Raw genomic sequence first — 20,319 nt, forward strand, 5'->3', positions numbered from 1 at the left:
ACAGATTTAATAGTTTTGCTCATGCTCTTAAAAAATCAACTTTGCAAATTGGAGATTACAAATGTATTTTTCTAGCATGAGAAATGGTGCTGCTTGAAGAGGCCTTCCCCCTTTTTATGGTTTTATTTAAAAAGGAATGAGCAGTTAAGCCCGGCCAGCAAACATTTGCAGGTCATCTGCCTTCGGAGAGTGGCAAGGCAGCATTAGGGATTAGCACTGGAAGTTGGAATGTTATGTAAGTGGATTGATGAATAAAGGGAATATATTATTGTGGCATATTGTCTTCATGAAAGAAAGTACAAATAACTAAGTTGCATACAGCTGATTAAATTCATGTCTGCCACAGATTAGTGACATGGTCTTTAAGACTGTAAAGCTTCATAGACTGGATTTTCGCGGTGGGGATTGACGTAGGATAAGTATTTCCTAAGTGTAAGTCTATAGGCTTTTTAGTCCTAAACAACTCATTTGTAGTTTTCCTTTGTGAAGTGAGTTGATATTTACATGACTTGGTTATTGTGTACTGAGAGAAGATCTAAACTGAAGTTAACAAAAACATTGTATATGAATGTGTAAATGAAGAACATTTCCCATTAGCCGTAGATGATTCTCAAATGTCTCATTTTGCCTGAAAGCCAATACAATGTGCTGACACACTCTGCCTTATCCCATAACTAGTAACAAATGTGAGATACAGGGCATTTGCATTATTAATGTGCCTTTTGGAGCACTGCGGTAGTAATAAAAAAACTACTTAGTGCCAGTTTGGGGAAATTTTGTTGTCCGTTTAAAAGTAACTATGGCTTCTTGTTCTGAAAAATGCTAAGAAATTAAGTCCCATTTATTTGTTTGATGTGTTTACAAAAGGCGGTTGTTTTTATGGCTGCTATTTGAATCACATAAACTGTTGTTTTGAAAAGGTCATCATATCAGGTCTCCCGGGCACGTCAGAGTGCAGATCTCTCGGCTCCCCCGAGCGCTGATGTGAGTCTCATGGCAAGTGGTGATGCTTACGGGGTCGGGCTGCGGCTGCTGCCCGGCTGCTCCACACCCAGAAGGATGTGGTATTATTGCAGTGTCTGTCTGGGGACTGTGTCTCCCCCAGCACACTTTTGAATGTTGGACTGTTCAGGGAGCGACACGGTGCTCGCTGGCATGGGACTCCCCCGTCTGCACCGTGTGTTGCTCTGTCAGGCAGTTCTGGCTTTCTGCGATGACTCCGGCAGATGCAAACACAGTGGGGAGAAGCTGCTTGACATGTCAAGCTGTTGGAGGCCATTTCTGTCTCTTCTAGCCACGTGACCAGGGTGTCAAGGCTCCAGCCTGTAGCTAGATGCCAACTAGGAAAAAAAATATGTCCGAAAGCCCTCTCCCTGCAGCAGTCCTCCGGGAGTTTCAACAGGTGACAGTGCACATGCCTTTCTTGGTTCTCCATCATTTAAGAAGAAAAAAAATCATGGATTGGCCTGATTCTCCAGCTTTGTTCTTGTAGATGGTTTTGTTGCAGCTTGACCTTGAGAATGCGACATTACTGATTTGACTTCACTACTTTGTGACCAAACTGATACCAGTTGTGGCAAGTTTAGATAAGATGCTTTGTAGATTCAGCTGGTGCCTCTTCTAGCACAATTGTCCCAATACTATGTTCCATTTTGGGGCAGGGACAGGCCCTAGATGGTTTTGACTTAAAATGTGTGTCCACTAAATGAGCATAGCAGTTCTTGTTATGCAGGGAGTCAGATCTGACTAACAAAATGATTCCTCGGGCCATTAAGATTTTTAGTAAGTGTCAAATGGCTGCACACTTGTTCTCATAACTTTAGGATTTTTTTTTTCATGTCAGGATAAAACATTTTCATTATTCATTTGCTTCCCAGCATGGCACAGTTAAACAATGACTGACTGAAAATTTGCAGGGTTTTGTCTCCTTTTTGAGACTGGACTGAAAGAAAATGCTATGCAAGGAGGACTGGTAGGATTAATGATCCTTTCACAGTAATGTTCAGAGATTACTAAAATGAATGGAGCTGTAGAAGGCTGAATTCTCTTGCTAGCTTTTTACTGACAAAGTCTTAATTTAAAGTGTACAGAGAAGGAGGGCCTTTAAAATTTACAAAGAGCCTGTTGTTTTCCTTAAAATCAAGGGAAATTTACAAAGATAAATTTAAAAACAGTTAATGAAACTCCTTTAAAATGCAGGGATATGTAATTCCAATGCAGAATGATTTGACTTCATGTAGCAGTAAGTCATGGTCAGGATTTGTACAAAAGCAGCCACGTTTTCAGTTTTCCAGAGAACTCAAAATGAACTTTGCCTTTGTGGGAACCTGATAGAGATTTCTGGTACTGGTCTCTTTACGTCTGATTCAGCTCCTGTTTCCTTTGGTGACGCAGGGTTACAGCTCAATAACTTGAAAAAAAAAGGCTATTCATTTAACAGCTTTTTTTTTTGTGCCATTAACTGGCACAAAATCACCTTAAATAGTCAGTGCTGCAGAATTAATTGTATATTTGTTGTTAGGCCTTCTTTCCAGAAATCTCAACACAGGGATTGGGAGGGATCTAATGAAATCGAAGTTTAAAAAGGCAGAATAAAATTTCCTAAAGGCAATTTTTGCAAAGAAAGTTTTTGCAAAAGACCCTGTTCTTACCAAAAGCACTGTTGTCAATTTTGTAATGACCTCAAAGAGTTGTAGTCCTATATTTACAGCTTTTTTAAATAACAGCTCTTCCAGAGGACCTAGTACAATTATGGTGCATTAGCTCAGTGGTAACAGCTTAGAAAAGACGTTATTATTATGTCTGTGTATTCTGTGAGGCAATAAACAGCAACTATACTTAAATTGCTTTGACCCTCAAATCTTTTTTGGGCTCCCTGATGACTTTCAGATAATTGTGGTAGTTCTGAGTATTATTCATACAATGATTGTTCACGCAAACTGTTGCAACTGTTCTTGCCTGCTCCCTTATTTGAATGTGCTGGATTTATGGATCTTAAGATACTCAGCACATAAAAATCACAGATATCTTCTTTTTATTTAAGCCAAAGACTTACAATGAAATCTTGAGAATGAAATTTTAATATTTCAATTGCGACCTGAGTTGCTCATGGCAGAAATTCTTGAGAAAATATAAAAATATAACAAATAGAACTCATTTATTACTTCTAGGGGAATAACACTCCTCAGAGGCTGTCAAATATACATGAGGTCAGAACATATTAAACAAAGAACTGTGCTTAGAAAACAACTGTCAAGGGAAAAGTAAATGTTCAGCATCATGACTCATGTGAATATTTAACTGGATAAAGCACAAATTATGGAAACAGCAAAACCAGGTCTAGAATAAATGTGAAAGTGATTTGTATTAAAACAGAAACAATCCACAGTGCTTTTTTCAGATTATTCTTCAGCAACTAAAACAAATAGCTTTTGTATGAGTAGTTCTCACATGAAGTTAACTCCTGTTACAAAATGAAATTGTGGTAGTTATTCCCCTCTGGTAATTTATCCTGTATTTTGCATTTTCAGTCTTCGATTAGCTTGCTGTTACCTGCCATCAGAACTGATCAAGGAGTATTTCTCTGGGCGCTTCAGATCCTTTGGGCCACATGAGGGAAGAGAAGGACAAACAGGGATTCATTAAGAGTAGACAGATTTCACTTTAGGAGGTCGGACCAGAGGAAGGCAAGCAAGGTAAGAGATGGAGATAGAGGGATGTTATCATATTTCATACATTACACTTTCACAGTCTCATTCCTCCTTGCTCTCCCACTTCATTCTTGTACACAGACACTTCAGAATGTTACTTCTTTAGCATTGCTACTAAACCCTCTGTGACTGAGAGAAGAAAAGCTTTTGTAATCTATACTTTCCTGAAGGGAAAAGCTTGATGATGATCAGTGACCACAAAGCCAAAAGCTCTTTCCAAAACTCCTGCTGAGGTGGTGGAAGGAGAAAGATGTTACACTGTTCTTCCTTTAGATTTACTAAACTTTCAGCAGCAGAAGGCAATCAGAAGCAATGCTAAAGTGTGGCAATGCATGGCAGTATCTGTGGCCTAATAATAACTGCTTTGTAATTCATGGTAGTGTATGGTATTGCTGACTGGCATCTCTAGGGCCAGGACAAGAGGAACTGTGCTCAAGGAACAACCTATAAGAAGACAATGAAGAGATTATAAGATTATACTTCGTTATTTTTAGTGGAACCAGTAGTTCTGTAAGAAAAAGGACAAGTCATATGTACAAACCCAGACATTTTACTAGTAGAAAAGCCAACTAAATATAGATACTTCCATTGTTGACAGGTGAGCCTTAAAAGAAACTATTAAGATATGTTTTTCTTCACATGGCCATCTGTCCTCTGGTAGATTCAGTCTTTGGAGATGTTGGTCAAAGAATCCACCATCAGCACATGTATAAAAACTTGTACGTGATCTACATGATCAGCACATGTACAGTTTGTTTGGTAGCAGTCCATTAAATGCAGTAATTAAATTCACCAAGAGAAATGTCTGATTGTACAAGAGCAAAAAAGTGTAGTAACTTTATAAAACTATTTGAATTTTGGTATTTTACATGTGGGGGGACATTTTAAATTGAGCATGAGAAAAGACTGCAAGATGGAAGAGGTAGGAAGGGTAGAAGGGACCTCAAAAAAGAGACTTGACTTTAAAACTGCACATTCCAATTCTAACTCTGCCTTGATAAATTTTCATGAGGACCACTGAGTCCAGAATCCCATTATTTCTGATAGGCATCTGCACATGACAGAAAAATTGGGCTGTGAAATGGTTTCAGTTGAGTACCAGAGGACCAGGAGGAATTCCTGTTGAAAAGAGAAAGTCTTCATTAGTGTGAAGTTGTCTGAGCTGCTCCTTGCCTCAATACTACTGAAGCTAAGGCAGCATGAGGAGAAGAGGAAGGGCCATACTCTGCTAACACAAAGTACTGCTGTCTCAGTCTCCTTTGGGCAGTTCTAGAGATAACAGTCTCTCTGATAACCTCTCCTTCACTGCCAATTTCAGGTCCATCCCTCATTTGTTGCCCTGTAGCACCAAATACCAGCTGATTTTTCTGTGGAGAATCACAGAGTCCAACTTCAGTGGAAGGGAATGAGCTCTGTGGATGCCCAGTACCTTACAGGTAAAATGTTAATGGAGAGATACAAATCTTTCATCGTAGCTATGCGCAGTATGGACTGTGCACCAAAATGAAATATTTGTTTCTCACATACATTGACATTTATGACCTACAGTGCCTGAAGACCTTCATTTTTAGAATCTTGAAGTTCATTTTCTCCTTCAATTATAAGTGTTCCAGAGAGTGTCTCATTAAGGTTCCTGAAAAGAGTGAGCATACCACAGATATGAGGAATAATTTTGTTGTGCTAATTAAATGTAAGTGATTGGAGTTTTCAGTCAAGTAATTAGCAGTAATGTTGGCTGAAATTCTCTGTGCCAAAAGGAGATTTGCAGTGCAGAAAGAGAGAAGTTCTTAATGGAGATTCAGGTTCTTCTCCAGGTAGGGATGCCAGTGAAATGTTTTGTACCTTGCTGGGTCTGGCTGTGGTGCAGGTAGTTGTTCTTGATGGTTTTTAGTACAGATCACCACCTCTGTTAAAGCCACTGTTGTGCTGAGTTCAGAGGTATCTGAGTGGCCATTGTCATCCTAACCTAGGAGTTGTGAGGCCCCAGTGAGATATGAAACTTGTGTCCAGGATCATTGAAAGTAATCTTCCTTTGTCTTGAATTCTGGAATTTCCTGCTGATGCACCTTCAGAGCAGAGGCAGATAAAACTGTTTTCTAGATTGTACCACAGGGAGAATTGGCTTTTAACCACAAAGAGATATACTTATGCATCAAGAGACATTTCAGTGTTTTATTTGCAAACATTGGGTTGATATTACAGTGTTGGGGCTGAATGGTTGTCCTGGTTTAAGCCCCGAGGGCAACTGAGCACCGTGCAGCCCCTTGGTCCCTCCTTCCCCCCCCCCAGGGATGGGGAGGAAAAAATAAAACCAAAGGCTCGGGAATGGAGACAAGGTCAGGGAGGGATCACTCACCATTTATGGTCATGGGCAAAAGACAGACTCGACTGGGGAAGAAAAAGGTCATCAATTTAATTTGAACACTACCACCACCACTTAATTTACCAGTCAAACAGAGTAAGACAGTGAGAAATACAATCACATCTTAAAAACACCTTCCCCCCACCCCTCCCTTCTTCCTGGCCTCAGCTTTGCTCCTAATTTCTCTCCCTCCTCCCCTGCAGTGGCGTGGGAGGCAGGGGATGGGGTTGTGGTCAGTTCATCACCCCTTTTCTCTTCTTCTCCTTCCTCCTCAGGGGGAGGGCTCCTCACACTCTTCTCTTGCTCCAGCGTGGTGTCCCTCTCACAGCAGACAGTTCCTCTGTGAATCTTCTCTGATGCGAGTCCTTCTCACGGGCTGCAGCTCTTCCCGAACTGTTCCAGCGTGGGTCCCTCCCACAGGGTGCAGTCCTCCCAGCAACAGACTGCTCCCTCGTGGGCTTCCCCTGCAGCCCCTGCTCCAGTGTGGGGTCCTCCACGGGCTGCAGGTGGCATCTGCTCCACCAGTGACCTCCATGGGCTGCAGGGGCACAGCCTGCCCTCCCACCACAGGCTGCGGGGGGGTCTCTGCCCCAGCGTACCTCCCCCTCCTCCTTTCTTCAACTGACCTCGGTGTTTGCACTGGTATTTCCCTCACAACTCCTCCTCCTCCCCTTCTTAAATACGTTATTGCAGAGGCACAGCCACCGTCACTAACTGTCTCGTCCTTGGCCAGAGGTGGGCCCAACTTGAAGCCGGGGGAGCCTCTAGAAGCTTCTCACAGGAGCCACCACTGTAGCCCCTCCCCTGCTACCAAAAAACTGCCACACACAAACCCAACACAGCACTCAAAGGTGAAGGTCAAACTAACACCCGGCCCACTTCAGTGAAAATTTGTTGTTTTTGAAGACATAGCCAAACCATTTTGAACTTGACTTTGAGCATGCAGTCTCCCTGTTCACGCTCCCAAATTAAGCAAAGGATAGGCAGTAAGTACTAAATAATGTATTTAGTTTTGCAGTAGTTTTTCTGAGCTAGAGGAACTGGAATTGCCCTTGGACAGCGGGCTAGTTTATTTGCAGCTTTAAATTGAAATTAGAACAAATAGAACAACTGAATGCTGGTTTTGCAGTCTTTGCATTTCAAATGTAATCAATCAAGTCAGGGAATTACTTGAAGGTTCACAAGGGTATAGTACAATGAAGTTATTTTATGATTTAACTCATAGATAAGCCTGTGTCTCTACAGTTTTATGCTGTTATTTAGCCCTATCTACTTCTTTGCCAAAAAAAGAATGACTACTAAGAGTCTGATCCTGCACGTTACTGATAATCCACAGCTGTCACGTGGAATTGCAGGTGCTGAGCTCCTCATGACACAGCAGGATTGAACCATGGTTGTTCTGCAGGGCTAGGTCAGTGTCACACAGAAGGTGGCAAAAACACAGCCTGCAAAACTACAGTCATTTCCTTGGGGAAGACGCTGTAGGTTACAGAGTGTGCCAGACACTAATTAAATGTTGGCCAGTTTCTGGTTTAAATACTAAAAGTGCTTGCAGAGATGTTTGGGCTACAAATGAGGTGATAATGTTTAATCTCAGCTGGAAGGTTTGAAGAGCAAACCATCAATTTAATACAAGGTTATAATAGCAACCTCAGTAACGGACACAAATTGTGTTGGTTTACTCTTGTGTAAACATCCTGTGTGGGGTATGGGAAGAGAAGTGCTTTGGAGGTGATGGACTCCAGTGGGGTGAGGGGGGAATTTCCATCCAATGACTGTTGAGGCTCAAGTGTTGTAAACTATACCTGAACAATGACTATAACTACACGGTAAGATTAGTTCACCTTTTTTTCCTGAAAAATTGTTATAATTGTTAATTGTTAGTTTTCTGAGAGGCATCAATACCATTATTCTCGTGTCTTCTAACTCCATTCATTATATTTGTCATTCTATTAAAAGAGCTGCTCTGCTCTAATGATTATACATTTTTGTTTGAATTACAGCTGTTGCCTCTGTTTAATATATCTCCATCTACAATTTGTTTGCTGAAGTCTTCATTTCTTTTCACAAAGATAATATAATGATTTATTTCCCAGTTTTAGTTTTTTATGCATAATAGTGAAATGTTCCTTTATTTTATTTCTTGTCTTCTTCTGGATGAGCAGTAAAGTTTAGGTATGTCTTACCTTTTGAATGTTAACAATCTACCCAGAATTAACTGAAAATTTAAAGGATGACATTTCCTTGAATATTTTTTAAAGAATTCATTGGCATTACTGCTGCTTCAAATAGACATAGCTGGATACGGATATATTTAATTATAAATACTTCATGTGTGGAGGAGAATAGGTAATTATTCTCAGTGTCTGCTCCACTAAGATGTTTTTTCCCTCTGTTATTGAGTTAAAAGAAGTTTGGCAAATCAATCACAAATTTACAACTACATATCCTTGACTAAAATTAAGGACAGTCAAAATTTTTCCTCATTGAATTTTAAATCTTTCCTTCCAAAGCCAACTCGATAAAGCCAGGAGAAAGGCATTGTTTGTAAATGGACAGAGGTGCCACTTGGAAAAGAAATGGACAACTGTGGAAGCCAGACCAGAAAAGGGGGAAGTTACATGGTCATGCAGCCAGTCTGAATAATGGGGTAATTATAATGGCTTTACAGAATGTGTAAATCTGTAACACTGGACATCTTGGGGCAGCAATAGCCAATTCCTACTCTGGCTGAATCTGGTGTTAAATTCCCATTGATTCTGTCATGATCACAATTAGGTCAATGCCAAGCTTTCTTGCAAAATCCACCTACTGAGGAATGAATAAAACTGGCATTTGTTTGTTCAGTATCATGATAGGAAAGGGAAGGTTTTCTAACTGCAACATCCAGGCAAACATGGGTCTGCATTTAGCTTCCCAACTTACTCATTAGAATGACTTCTTCATTTCCTGCCCAAACTGTGCACCAGTGCTCTCATCACACAAAAATATGCGGTTGTCTCATCTCTTGTAGGTAGACTGTGATATTCCCCTGTTTGCAACATGAATATATCTGCTTTGGTATACACTTCTTTAAATTTAGCAACCTTAAAAGTAATGCCTGTAGTTCCCCGTAGTTGTCCATGTGCTGAAAGAGCTTTTGACGATGAACAACAAAAAAGAATTCCTCCATGTGCATCATCCTTTTCCTAACTTTGGGCCATGTTGTTAGCAATTCAGCATGATGCATACGCAATAAATACTATTCTGTGCCTCAGATCTAGACAGCTGGTTCCCCAGATTTTGTGCAGAACTGTTTTACAACCTGTTTGCTTGGCATAGAGCAGTTCTCTGCTAAATTATTCACTTTATTCTGTGGCCAACAGACTGGATGCTTGTGACATGTCAAGTGAAATTCAGTCACTACATCTGATGTAAACAAACTCTCAAGACTTGTCTCTTTGAGGAACAGAGCTTTTGATAATGTGATCATCTTCTCCCAGTCTGTCCTTAGCACTGCCAAGGGAGGCATTAATAAAGTGAAGGCAAGATCCTCATCATTTGATGGTAGTGCAGCTTAGATCAAGTTGGGATGAGAATGAGTAGGAATCAGAAAAGAAAAAGGCAGTTTGCTCACAAGAATCCACACCAGAAACCACTGAAATAAAAGGGGGCTCTCCAGTAACCCTGGTGGGATTTGGGGCTCACATGGATCCTTTTCAACAGATGGTGGGGCAGAAAGACACAGTACATATGTGGACATGAGCATCATTTTTGTTTCAGTAAAACATGTCTTGTTTGGGGGCAATCAGATAAATTCTGGAGTCTGACTTTGGATTTTTGAGTCTTCAAGCTGCTGGCACTAGACACTAATTGTAACAGTTGACTCAGTATGGGAGACTGATTTATTTTTTCATCCCTAGAGTCAGGAGGTAAGGAATGGGGTGGAGGGTGTACTGTTGCCCCTGTCACAGGAAGGGAAGATTGTGTGTTTAAAAAATGGCAAAATGGTACTGTAAAATTTAAGCCTTGAGATTTAGATTTCCTCAAATTGTAAATGTGGCGTGGAAGCCACCTATGTATCATTTGTTCTACCATACAGCAAAAACTGATAGCACAAAGCACAAGGGATTTTTTTTTTTCTTCTAATGCTAGGGAAAAAAACATTGGTTTAATTCCTTCTCTTCCTCAGGAAAAGCTTGATGTGTCTTCAGTGGAAAAAATACAGAAAATTGTTATCACAGACAAACTAGAAATACCACTAGTGAAAAATAAGTACTTCTCCAAGCACATTATAACTGGCAATACAAAATGCTTCAAAGAAAAAAAAAAAATCTGCTTTAGTTATAGGCGGTATCTCATTTCAGCATAACATTCCTAGATTGCCTCTTTTTCGGGCCCCTTCCCTTTATCTGGAGGAGATATGGAAACTTTTCACCATTTTCCTGAGCCTGACTGTGACGAGCCACGGAGTAGGTCAGACGATGGAGGAGGGTTTGTAGGGAAGATTGCAGCTGGCAGATCTGTTCCCTTTAAAGGTGCTCCTCTGAGAACAGGAGCTGGGCCGAAAGCCTGCGCCCCTTGTTGCCACGCAACAGTCAGAGAGAACCCCGGGTACCAGCCACAGCTCATCCATCATTTCAGGATTTTTCAATATCCTTTTCAAACGTGGCTACCAGACTGCACAGTCCTCCAGTCTGCCTCAGCTGTGCTGAAAAATAACTTTCTTACTCCTACTTATTAGTCCCACACATACATTTGAAGATCCTGTTAGTATTTTATGATACCACACCTCATTAATTTGTATCTCAGTTTCAGATTATGTCAATGCTGCTCTGTCTGTATTCATCATAAAGCAACAAGGTCTCCTCATGTGAATTTAACAGCAGATCGGTCCTAACATTGGACTTATGTCTCTGCTAAGATAAATAAGATTCTCAGTGCAGGGAAAGCGGTTAACACATGGCTGTGAAAAAACATTCACTGATCCAAATTTCTCCTGTTTCTAAGTAAGCAGTTCCTATGGGAAGCTGTGTTCTTCACGCTGGATTCAGGGTGTTGTTCTATCTGTGACACAGTGCTAGGAATGTGTTATAGGGCTATTTCCTGCCAGATATGACGAAGACCAGGTTTTAACGTGTTGATCTCTCTTCCACTTACATCGGTAATATGAGTGGCTAATGTTGAAAGGAACTAGTTCTTTCTTTATGTTGGTATAAACTGTATGAAGATGTTCAGAGCATGTGATAAATGAGAGTTACACTTGTCTGCATGTGAGAGTCTCAAAACACTGCCTATTTTTAGACTGCACTGATAGTACATGATTATTTTCAGTTCTTGGATGCAATACATTTCCATACATTTCCTTTGATATTCAATAGTGAGTGCTTATTTATGCAGTAAAATGCATAACAATATATATACAATATCAAGCTATAAAAGTGTATGCAGGGCTACTGCTATAATCTCCTGTTGCATGAATGTAGTTTGTCTGGCTCTGTGCAAAAATGTGAAGTCTATGCCAAGTAGAAGGTTATTGAAAGGATCACACAGTCATAGCCCATTTGGACAAAACAACCAGCAAGTATAAGAAGAAATGGATTTAAACTTTAAACAGCACCCTAATTGCATGGCAGTAAAATTCAACTCTTATAATTCTGGTTACATTATCTTAGAAACGTTTTTAATGTATCTTAAACTATAGAAGAAATCCATTGAAGCATAACCTGAAAGGGACATGAAGAGGTCAGCTTTCATTTCCCTGCTGTAAGGCTACATGGGCTGAAAAACTTCAAGCGATGTATTGCTTCAAAAATGGTGTGTGTGTGTGCATGACTGCCAGGGGAAGACTTAAGGTAATATACTATAAGTTTCCTACTTTCAGATGTCAAAATACGTAACTTGAGCAGGGTCAGTAACACATGGTCATGTAAGTAAGAGAAAGATGGAAACTGAGAGGAGGCACATTTTGAAAATAAATTGGAACTGGAAAACAATCCTAGAAACAATGTGATAAATACTTGTGAATCAATACTTGTCAGCATGTTATTTGTGCACATTGTGATTTAGTTATTCAGCCAGCCATGAATAAAACTCCATCTAAAGCTAGGGGTTATTTTACTGCACTTTCCATAATCAAAGACTGTTGAAATTAAACTAGTGCATTAACAGATAATACTGTGTGCTGGCTGTTTTAGTTATCACGCCTGTTCTGATCTGCACCAGTAGGTGTGTGTCTAGGGAACACTAACAGTAGTAGACTCAAAGCACCTGTAATTATTACTGCAAATTACTAAATTGACCTTGCCAGAAGAAATGGAGCAAAAGTTCTCTTGTTAATTAATTTTCTCAAATGCTTTTGTAACTTGTGTGTATGGTATGGAGATAGATCAGATAAAGAAAAGGCAGGCAGGGAAGAAATGCACTTAGGGTGGTAAATGATGGATGAAATGCTGTTAGCAATTTGGGCATTGCGTTTCTACATGTACTAATCTGAGGAATACCACAATTATTATGTGCCAATATCTTAAGAGAATTGGTTAAAATGTTCTAAAAATGTTAAAAAATGATGGCAATTAAAAAGGATTTATTTCTTTATTGCAGTTTGCAAGTGAGGGTTCTGCTCTGGTGACAAGGACCTTGTGGAATATTCTTGTTTCAATTGGTTGATCTTGGAATAGAGCAGTTTCCCTTATTTGCCACTGGCTTGCAGGTTACAACACAGGTTTGAAAGCAGAATTTATGGGTAATACCAGTCCTTCTGTGGGAAGCAGACTTCCCCTCCTTTGGGCCTTAGCCAGCACAGCTCAGTGTGAGGGGGCAAAAGCTTTGCAAGCAAGAAAGGGTCACTGGACTGTGTTGCTGACCTGCTGTTCAGTTTCTGTTCTGCTTACAGAGTTGCATATCTATGGACTGCTGGCATGCAGGACAGTTTGCAAGATACAACGTTAATAAACTGTGAAATCAAGTTACTGATAACATCCTGAGTATGTTTGGAAGTGCCAAAGGTTCAAAGGATCTTCAGATATCAGAAAAGATGGACTGATGAGATTTTTTTGGTTTTTTTAATTGACATTTCCTATAATCCCAATATCCACAGTGTTCAGTAATTTAAATTCTGGGGCCATAGGACAATGGGACCCTTTGGCTGGGCTAAGGATGAGGCAAGTGCTGGGGTTTGGCTGGATCTGGAAAGGAGAAGGAAGAAGAAAAGCACTTCTTTCATCCTTTAAATCAAAGCCAATGGCAACCATTGATTTCATCAGGAAATTACTGCTAGTGTCAGGAGGAACTCTAGGGACATCCCTTCCCAAAAGCTCTTTTCTCTAGAAGGACAAAGGAGTTGCTTCATTTCACAAAGTTTCTTGCGTTTAATTTTCTGCTCTGCCTTAGTTTATTCAGAGGGGAGAATACTGAATGTCTACCCCTGTTTTTCCGTCCTGCAGTCACGCTGCCTCCTTTGGCAGACTGGGAACGGGTCAGATCACCGAGCCCTGCCTGCTCCTGGCCGGGGCAGAACTGAGGTGAGGAGCTGCACAGGTGGATGTTGAAGCTGGTTTGTGCTTTCAGCAGAGTCCTCCTCTTGGCAGCAATTTCTAGTGCGTTGTCAAACTGGCTGGCTGTGTCAGTTAATTGCTTGTTACAAAGTCATAACAGAGTGCTTAAAGATTGCAATGCACTTGTTAATTTGATTCTTTGAATAGTTTAGGAGACCTCAGTTGTGCGGGGCTAATACAAAAGCAATCTTACAAAGTACCTGCAGCACGCATGCCTGCCAAAGGCAAGGGTAATCAATCAGAGTGCTGCCACCACTATTGATGTAGTCTGAGATAGAGTTTGACTTGAAAGATGAAGAGGAAATTAAGCATAACAGAGTGATAATAGAATGATCAATGCTGCTTGCTGCGGACTTTGCATGCGCATTGAAAAGGAAGATACTTTGTCAATGCTGGCCACAGATGTGTAAATGAGGTGATAAGTCTTATCTGAAATACAAAGCTAAATAGAAGTGACTAGTATAGTAGAGTTAACATTGGTGCTTTACTAACAAAGCAAGGAAAAAAGGAAGGATGAGATAATGTCCCAAACTTCCTCTTTCAAGAAAGCATACATAGTGCTGGTGGTTGTCATGAAATTCCTTTTTCTCAGTATTTGAATCATGGTTCTGTTTTCTCATAAACATTGAGTGTAAAGAAGGAATTAGCAGAGAAGTCATTTTCCTCTAGCCCTTAAGTAGCCTGGGTTGTGAACCAGAAACCTGTTGTCATAAAAACGCTTTCTTGTTATTAAAAGTCTGCTTTCAATGGCAATAAAGTCATCAATTTGGGGCAAAATTTTCCTCCGCAATGGGATATTCTGTAGAAGGAGCCTTCGTTCAATAGCAGAATTTGTGCTAAGAATAATGGGCCTCAGATTCATTTAGTGTGAAGCCTTTTGTTCACCGGTGTTCCTGAATGTTGATCTGAGGAGGAATATATTTGTGTCTTACCTTGGGAATCCTCTGCGGTCAATAGGATTTGTCTCTGTAGCAGGTGTGTTTGCAAAATTCTGTTTGTGTAATGCCATTTTGAATTTTTTATTATGTTCATAGTTCCTGTAAAGGAAAACGAGACTTCTGAATGTCTGATGGCTTATAGGATCTAGCATTTATTATTTATTCTACATGCTTTTATTGATGGTTGTTGCTAAAGAGATATCCTCATCGTTGTGGGTTCCAGTGCTTTTATAGAATGTCAAGTTCTCAGGAAATCATTAAGAAAATCATTAGGGATCTTCATCTATTTCCCATCCATCCATGCATGTAAGAGTTTCAGTGTCACTCCACTATGTTATTTTCAGCAGTCTGACTTGCTGCAAAGACTAAGGTTTCCACACCCTGGCCTTTTTTCACAGCCATTGAGGTCCTTACTCACAGCATCTAATCCACTCTCTGAACTGTTCTTAGCTACTTTCCTCAATAATATCAGATGATGAACCAGATAATGGGATTGCCTTATCCCAATTGTATGCTTTAAAATATCTCGTGGGGTCAAAATTTCATTATTTTAATCTTCCATTGACCACTATATGAACTCTTTCAATTCACTGTGGTGTTTCTACAAAATTACATTACCTAGCAGTGACTTGTATGAAATCTATTTTTAATATCCTTGAATAGTCAATAGCTTTTTAACACAAGATTTTGTTCTAAAATTCCTTTTCCATGTAGTAGACTTTTCTTTCTTGGCATTACTGTTCATTCAAATGCCATGTCATTTACCTTTGTTTTTCATTTAATGTTAACCTCAGGTTAAACCCATTTACACCTCAATCACCACTTAGCTTTACATCTTTGTAGATACATTGTACAGAACTTCTAATTAATTGAATAGATATCCATAGTGAATCATAGCAGTCTTCTAATCTGGAATGACTGTAGCAGTCTGACCACCACCTGAGCAATTCTATTTATGGTTTAGATGATGACAATCACTGCATCATTGTTGGTGCTCTGAAATTGGCAGTCTTTGTCAAAACAGGAAGTTTTGAAGCAAACAGGAGAGAATTGAATTGATATTTGGGGAATCTTTTGAATATGGAGGCCAGTCACCAGTTTCAGAGATCATTTGAGTTTTAAAAGCCTTGGATGTGTAGGAATTTTTCAGAGTGCACTACAGTGAATTAGGCATTCAGAGAGAAACTCAGCCTTGAGCAAGGGCTTGTAGTGAAGCTCTTCTCCATCAGTGTCCTTCTTAGGTTCTCTTTTCAACCCACTATGAGTAAATTTCGGTCTACCGGTATAAGACTGTGTAGTTCTTTGAAATTAATTGCATTCAAAAATAGTATTGTTGGGGATTTTCTTCTTTTTCCTTTAGTTTTGTGAAAAGTTGTTTTTAAGTATATACATTTTCAAACTGGATGCAACCTAAGCCAAAACTCTCGAGTGTTTTCACCAGATATCTGGATTTGACCCAATCATATTATTTTATATGTGAATTTAGATATTCATATAACATATTAGACTTGAGCTTTAGAGCTTTGAGTACCTTTGGATCCTATTTTTTTGAGAGATCATGCTTTTCCTAAACTTTCATCTTCCTTCCAGGACTTTTCAATTGAGCCAATGCCAGTGCAGAGCAAGATCTGTTGTCATGGCCAGCAGGATCTTCTTGATCTTGCCCACATCAGTGATGTCTTCTGATAAGTTCTAAGTGCAGCTGGAAATGAGCCCCCCTGCAGCACAAAGGAAAGAGTTCACTTCCTCTCCCACACTGATCATGCCAATGTGCCCCTGCCTTGCATCAAGTGAGATACTCAATCTCTTGTGTTTGTGAAGGATGTGGGGCTCCATAACCCTAATTTTTCGCATACCTTCCCCCCTTGAAGGATTGATGGTAGGTAATAAAAACCTCACAGAGCTCATCTAACAATCCCATATCTTTGAAATGAGTAAGAAATAAAGTACAGCAGGAATCATACTTGGTAGATGACATGCTTTAACTGAGCTGAGTCCTTAAAGAATTAGTCTGGTGATTATAGGAAGACTACATCTGAGTGTCTTTTTAAATCAGGTAATTTGAAATTAACTTTCTTTTTCTTATCTAGTTAGTACAGTCCATTGTTCTGAATTTATGGCTCAGGTTGCTATCTGATGTTTAAATCATAGCATTTCCCAGAGTGTCTCCTGATGAGTTTAATGTAATTTGAGACCCTTTCATTCTTGAATGCTACAACTGCAATGAGATTAGGAAGCAGAGCGGTTAAAATGAGTTTCCATTGCTAAAAAAGATATTGGGAGATAATTCAGAACTTCTCAAAAGAGAAAAATAGTTAAAAGACTGGAAGGCTGAAAGTAATCCATACTGAGAGACTACCTGCTGTCCGGAGCAAGCATGGACTCCAGCTTCAACCTGCAGTTCCCTTTGCTTTCTGATAATATGCCAGTTATAATATGAATGTCTCCCAGATCAAGTGTTACTTGATAAAAATGGGTTAGAGAAAAGAAATGCAGTGAGAGCTTGCCAGTTCTACACTGTGCAGCTCACCCTGCCTGCCAGGCAAACAGGCAGCACAGCTATTATCATTCAGATAGCAATGAGATGTGTGATTTAGGTTTTTCAGGTCTCTACCTTTTATACTCGTGTAATAGAAATGATTAGGGATTCACTGAAATATTCCATTTATCACAGTAAATTTAGATGACTGGTGACATTAAGTGCTGTTATGGGTCTGGGTCATGATTACTGCCAAGCAGAGTCCTGTTCCGGCTGAGTGAGTATACATTAACTCAGATAGCTAGATTATTATCTGTCATGCCTGGTGAGTAAGGCCCAGTTTTTCTAGCAACAGGGTGGGTAGGAAAGTGTCCAAGAGAAGTGTCTGCCTCTTGAATCTGAGGATGAATTCAGGATCAAGTCTTCATTCTTTTGCTTGGGTAAAACAAAAGTGTTTGAGCTCATCCAGCCTTTCCAAACTGCACTCTTCTGCTTCTCATGCTGACTGAGGCCAACTCCTATTTATGCACTGGAGGAGAGTTATTACCTGTGTGCCTAAGAAAAGGAAAGGAAGAGGCAGGCATCTCTGGAGCCAGACAGTGATGAGGTTACAAAGAAATTACACTCCCAACTACAAGCATACAGAGTTATCACATACTATTAAGTGTTTTTCTCTTCTGTCACACAGTTTATGTCCAGTCTGTCACAGCAAGCTCGCTCTGGAATTTGAGTGAATCTCAGCCTTTAACTTCCATCCTCTCCAGACAGGTTTTTAGCTTGACAGCCAAAAATCAGGTAGCTTACAACATAAATTCACTGTCTTGAGTTCCAAACACTAGCTTTACAAATTGCACTCTCATTATGTAAAATAAAGCAATTTATATCCATTGACAGTAGATACAATGCTTCAGTGAATGTGTTTGGCTTGATCTGTTTGATAGCTTGAAACTAGCTGCCTTCCAAATGTACAAGTGTTTGTCCTTGTGTCTATAAGCACTAGCCTGCTCATCTTCCAGAATGAAGTAGATCAGTTTTAAATTCTGAGTTTATCCATTTTAATCTGGAATGAAATGTATGGATAGAAGTTAATTTTTTTTGTCTTGCTGGTAAACCTCAGGCTTCTGTTATTATAAGACTGCTTATCAGAAATAATAAATTCATGCACTTTTTTTCTCTGAAACACTGGCAAGGTATAATTATATTATGATTTATTTTACAACCTCAAGACCAGAACCTGAAATATTTACTCTGGCAAAATTAGAAATCAAGGAGAGTACTCAATCATTCACAGCTAGGGAACTGTAATTCTTTCTATGTCCATTTAGTAGACTGAGTACAGAATAACCGTGTTCTTAGGACCTCTGACAAATGCAAAGAATAAAAGTCAGGTTTATTGATTTCTAATGCCCTTTCACTCTGAGCCTTATTAAAGCACCTCACCCTGAGTAACAGTCATAAATAGTAGTTCAGCCTTCCTAATACCAAGGATACAGGGTATTAGTGGAAATGGTGATGATTTGGGACCCCAGTTACCTAGCTAAATGGGAGCACTGGTCAAAGCATCCTCCAACTTTCCATAGAATGTGGATATGGTGTATTGGTGGGACATCTTTCTCTGGTCAGATCTACTCCAAAAGCTACCAGTTGTGTAAGATTGTGTTTGGATTTTGGGGGAGGGATGTGTTACTGGTTTTTGCCCATGATATTTTCCTCTTCTCCAGGCCATGCTAGGCGTTCCTGATGGATAGCTGCCCTACTGTGTGTTTTAAGATCCAACCAGTCACTACAACTTCGGATGTAAACAGAAAAACTTCTTATGGCATTTAACTGTATGGACATGCAGAAGTAGATTATAAATCAGCAATGTTTTCAGGGAAAAAAACCTGCCCACCAAGGAACTGTTAAAGTATGGGAAAACAAGCTGATTTGAGAAATAACAATTAGCATGTCTCTGAAAGAATTATCCCTGTTTTCAAGCCTGAACTTTCAGGTAACTGTAAATCAGTATGCAGAAAATGATTTTTCGTGTCTAATTTATGTTTAGTTAAAAGGTCATAAAATTTTTTGGATTCTGCATTCTTTTAATTTCCAGCTGTCTCAGGAAAACTAAGAATTGTCACCATAACTCTAAGTCTTGACGTGTGTTTAGTTAACAAAACACTTTGTAACATCACTCCATAAGTCTTTACATTAATAGTCAATTTTTCAGCTTCTTTATTCAAGTAAATGGTGAGCCTAGAATAATAAAATACGGTGGAATCCGTGTCAACCAAAATCATTATGCAATGAAAACTTAAGTAACAGAGCAGGCAGGTAACCATACCTGAGTCACAGAATGAGGTCAGCTGCTGAGATGTAAGTCATCCCTGTTTAATAATTTTGAAAGGTGCTTTGGGTTCATTTTGTAGCCTGTTAAAAATGAGACATCACTGTGTCATCTTTCTTGTCCCTTAGAAATGAACTGCACAGAGGAAATCTCATACAGTTCATTTAAGAAATTATTAGCTGCATCTGTTAGAAGTCGGCTTTGTTTTTCAGTGGGGTTATGTTGGTTTACATCACCTGAGGATATGGTGGATATTGGATTTTCCACAAATCACTGCAAATACAGTATTTTGGGAATACATCCCTCTGAATGTGAATAAAAGTTTCTTGACTGTGTGGGTTTTGAGATATGTTGTGTGTGGAAGGACTCTAGGCCCTACCTATCAAATATATGCAGGTCCATTTTGGCCAGAAGCACCCTGGAAATTATGCTGTTCATACCTTTGATTTCAAAGTGGAACATTCACTGAAATTAGAATGATGCGTGTAAAATTGAACAGATCTTCTGCCTTCTGATTTTGTGTCTGTTAGGAAAGTTATTTTCCAGTGGGAAAAAGAACAGCTCTGCCATTTTATTCAGGCTACAGGAGCTATTATTCCTCCAGAATGGCTGTTTGCAAACAGTAATGTCTACTAAGTTCTTCCTTACAGTTTTTTTCAGCTGGTCTGCATAGAACACGGGTATATATGCTCATCCCTTACTCTTTTACAGATGCTACTCTGGCAAGTGTCACTGCAGCAATGTCCATCAAAAATGTCACTCGAGAGAAACATTTGCCAGATCTGCCTGCCAGCATGAGCTAAATCATCTCACTGTGGATCAAATGTAGTTTGTCCTTGCCTCTCCCTCTGTAAGAAGATCATTAGGGAGCCACAGAAGAGCTGATAACTAGCCATGAGTGACTTGCAGCAGATGCTAAATATTGTAACACTGATAACAGTTAATTTTTTACTGTGAGATCTGAAACTC

The sequence above is a fragment of the Strix uralensis genome, chromosome 12 (genome assembly GCF_047716275.1).
Source record: "Strix uralensis isolate ZFMK-TIS-50842 chromosome 12, bStrUra1, whole genome shotgun sequence".
NCBI lineage: Eukaryota > Metazoa > Chordata > Aves > Strigiformes > Strigidae > Strix > Strix uralensis.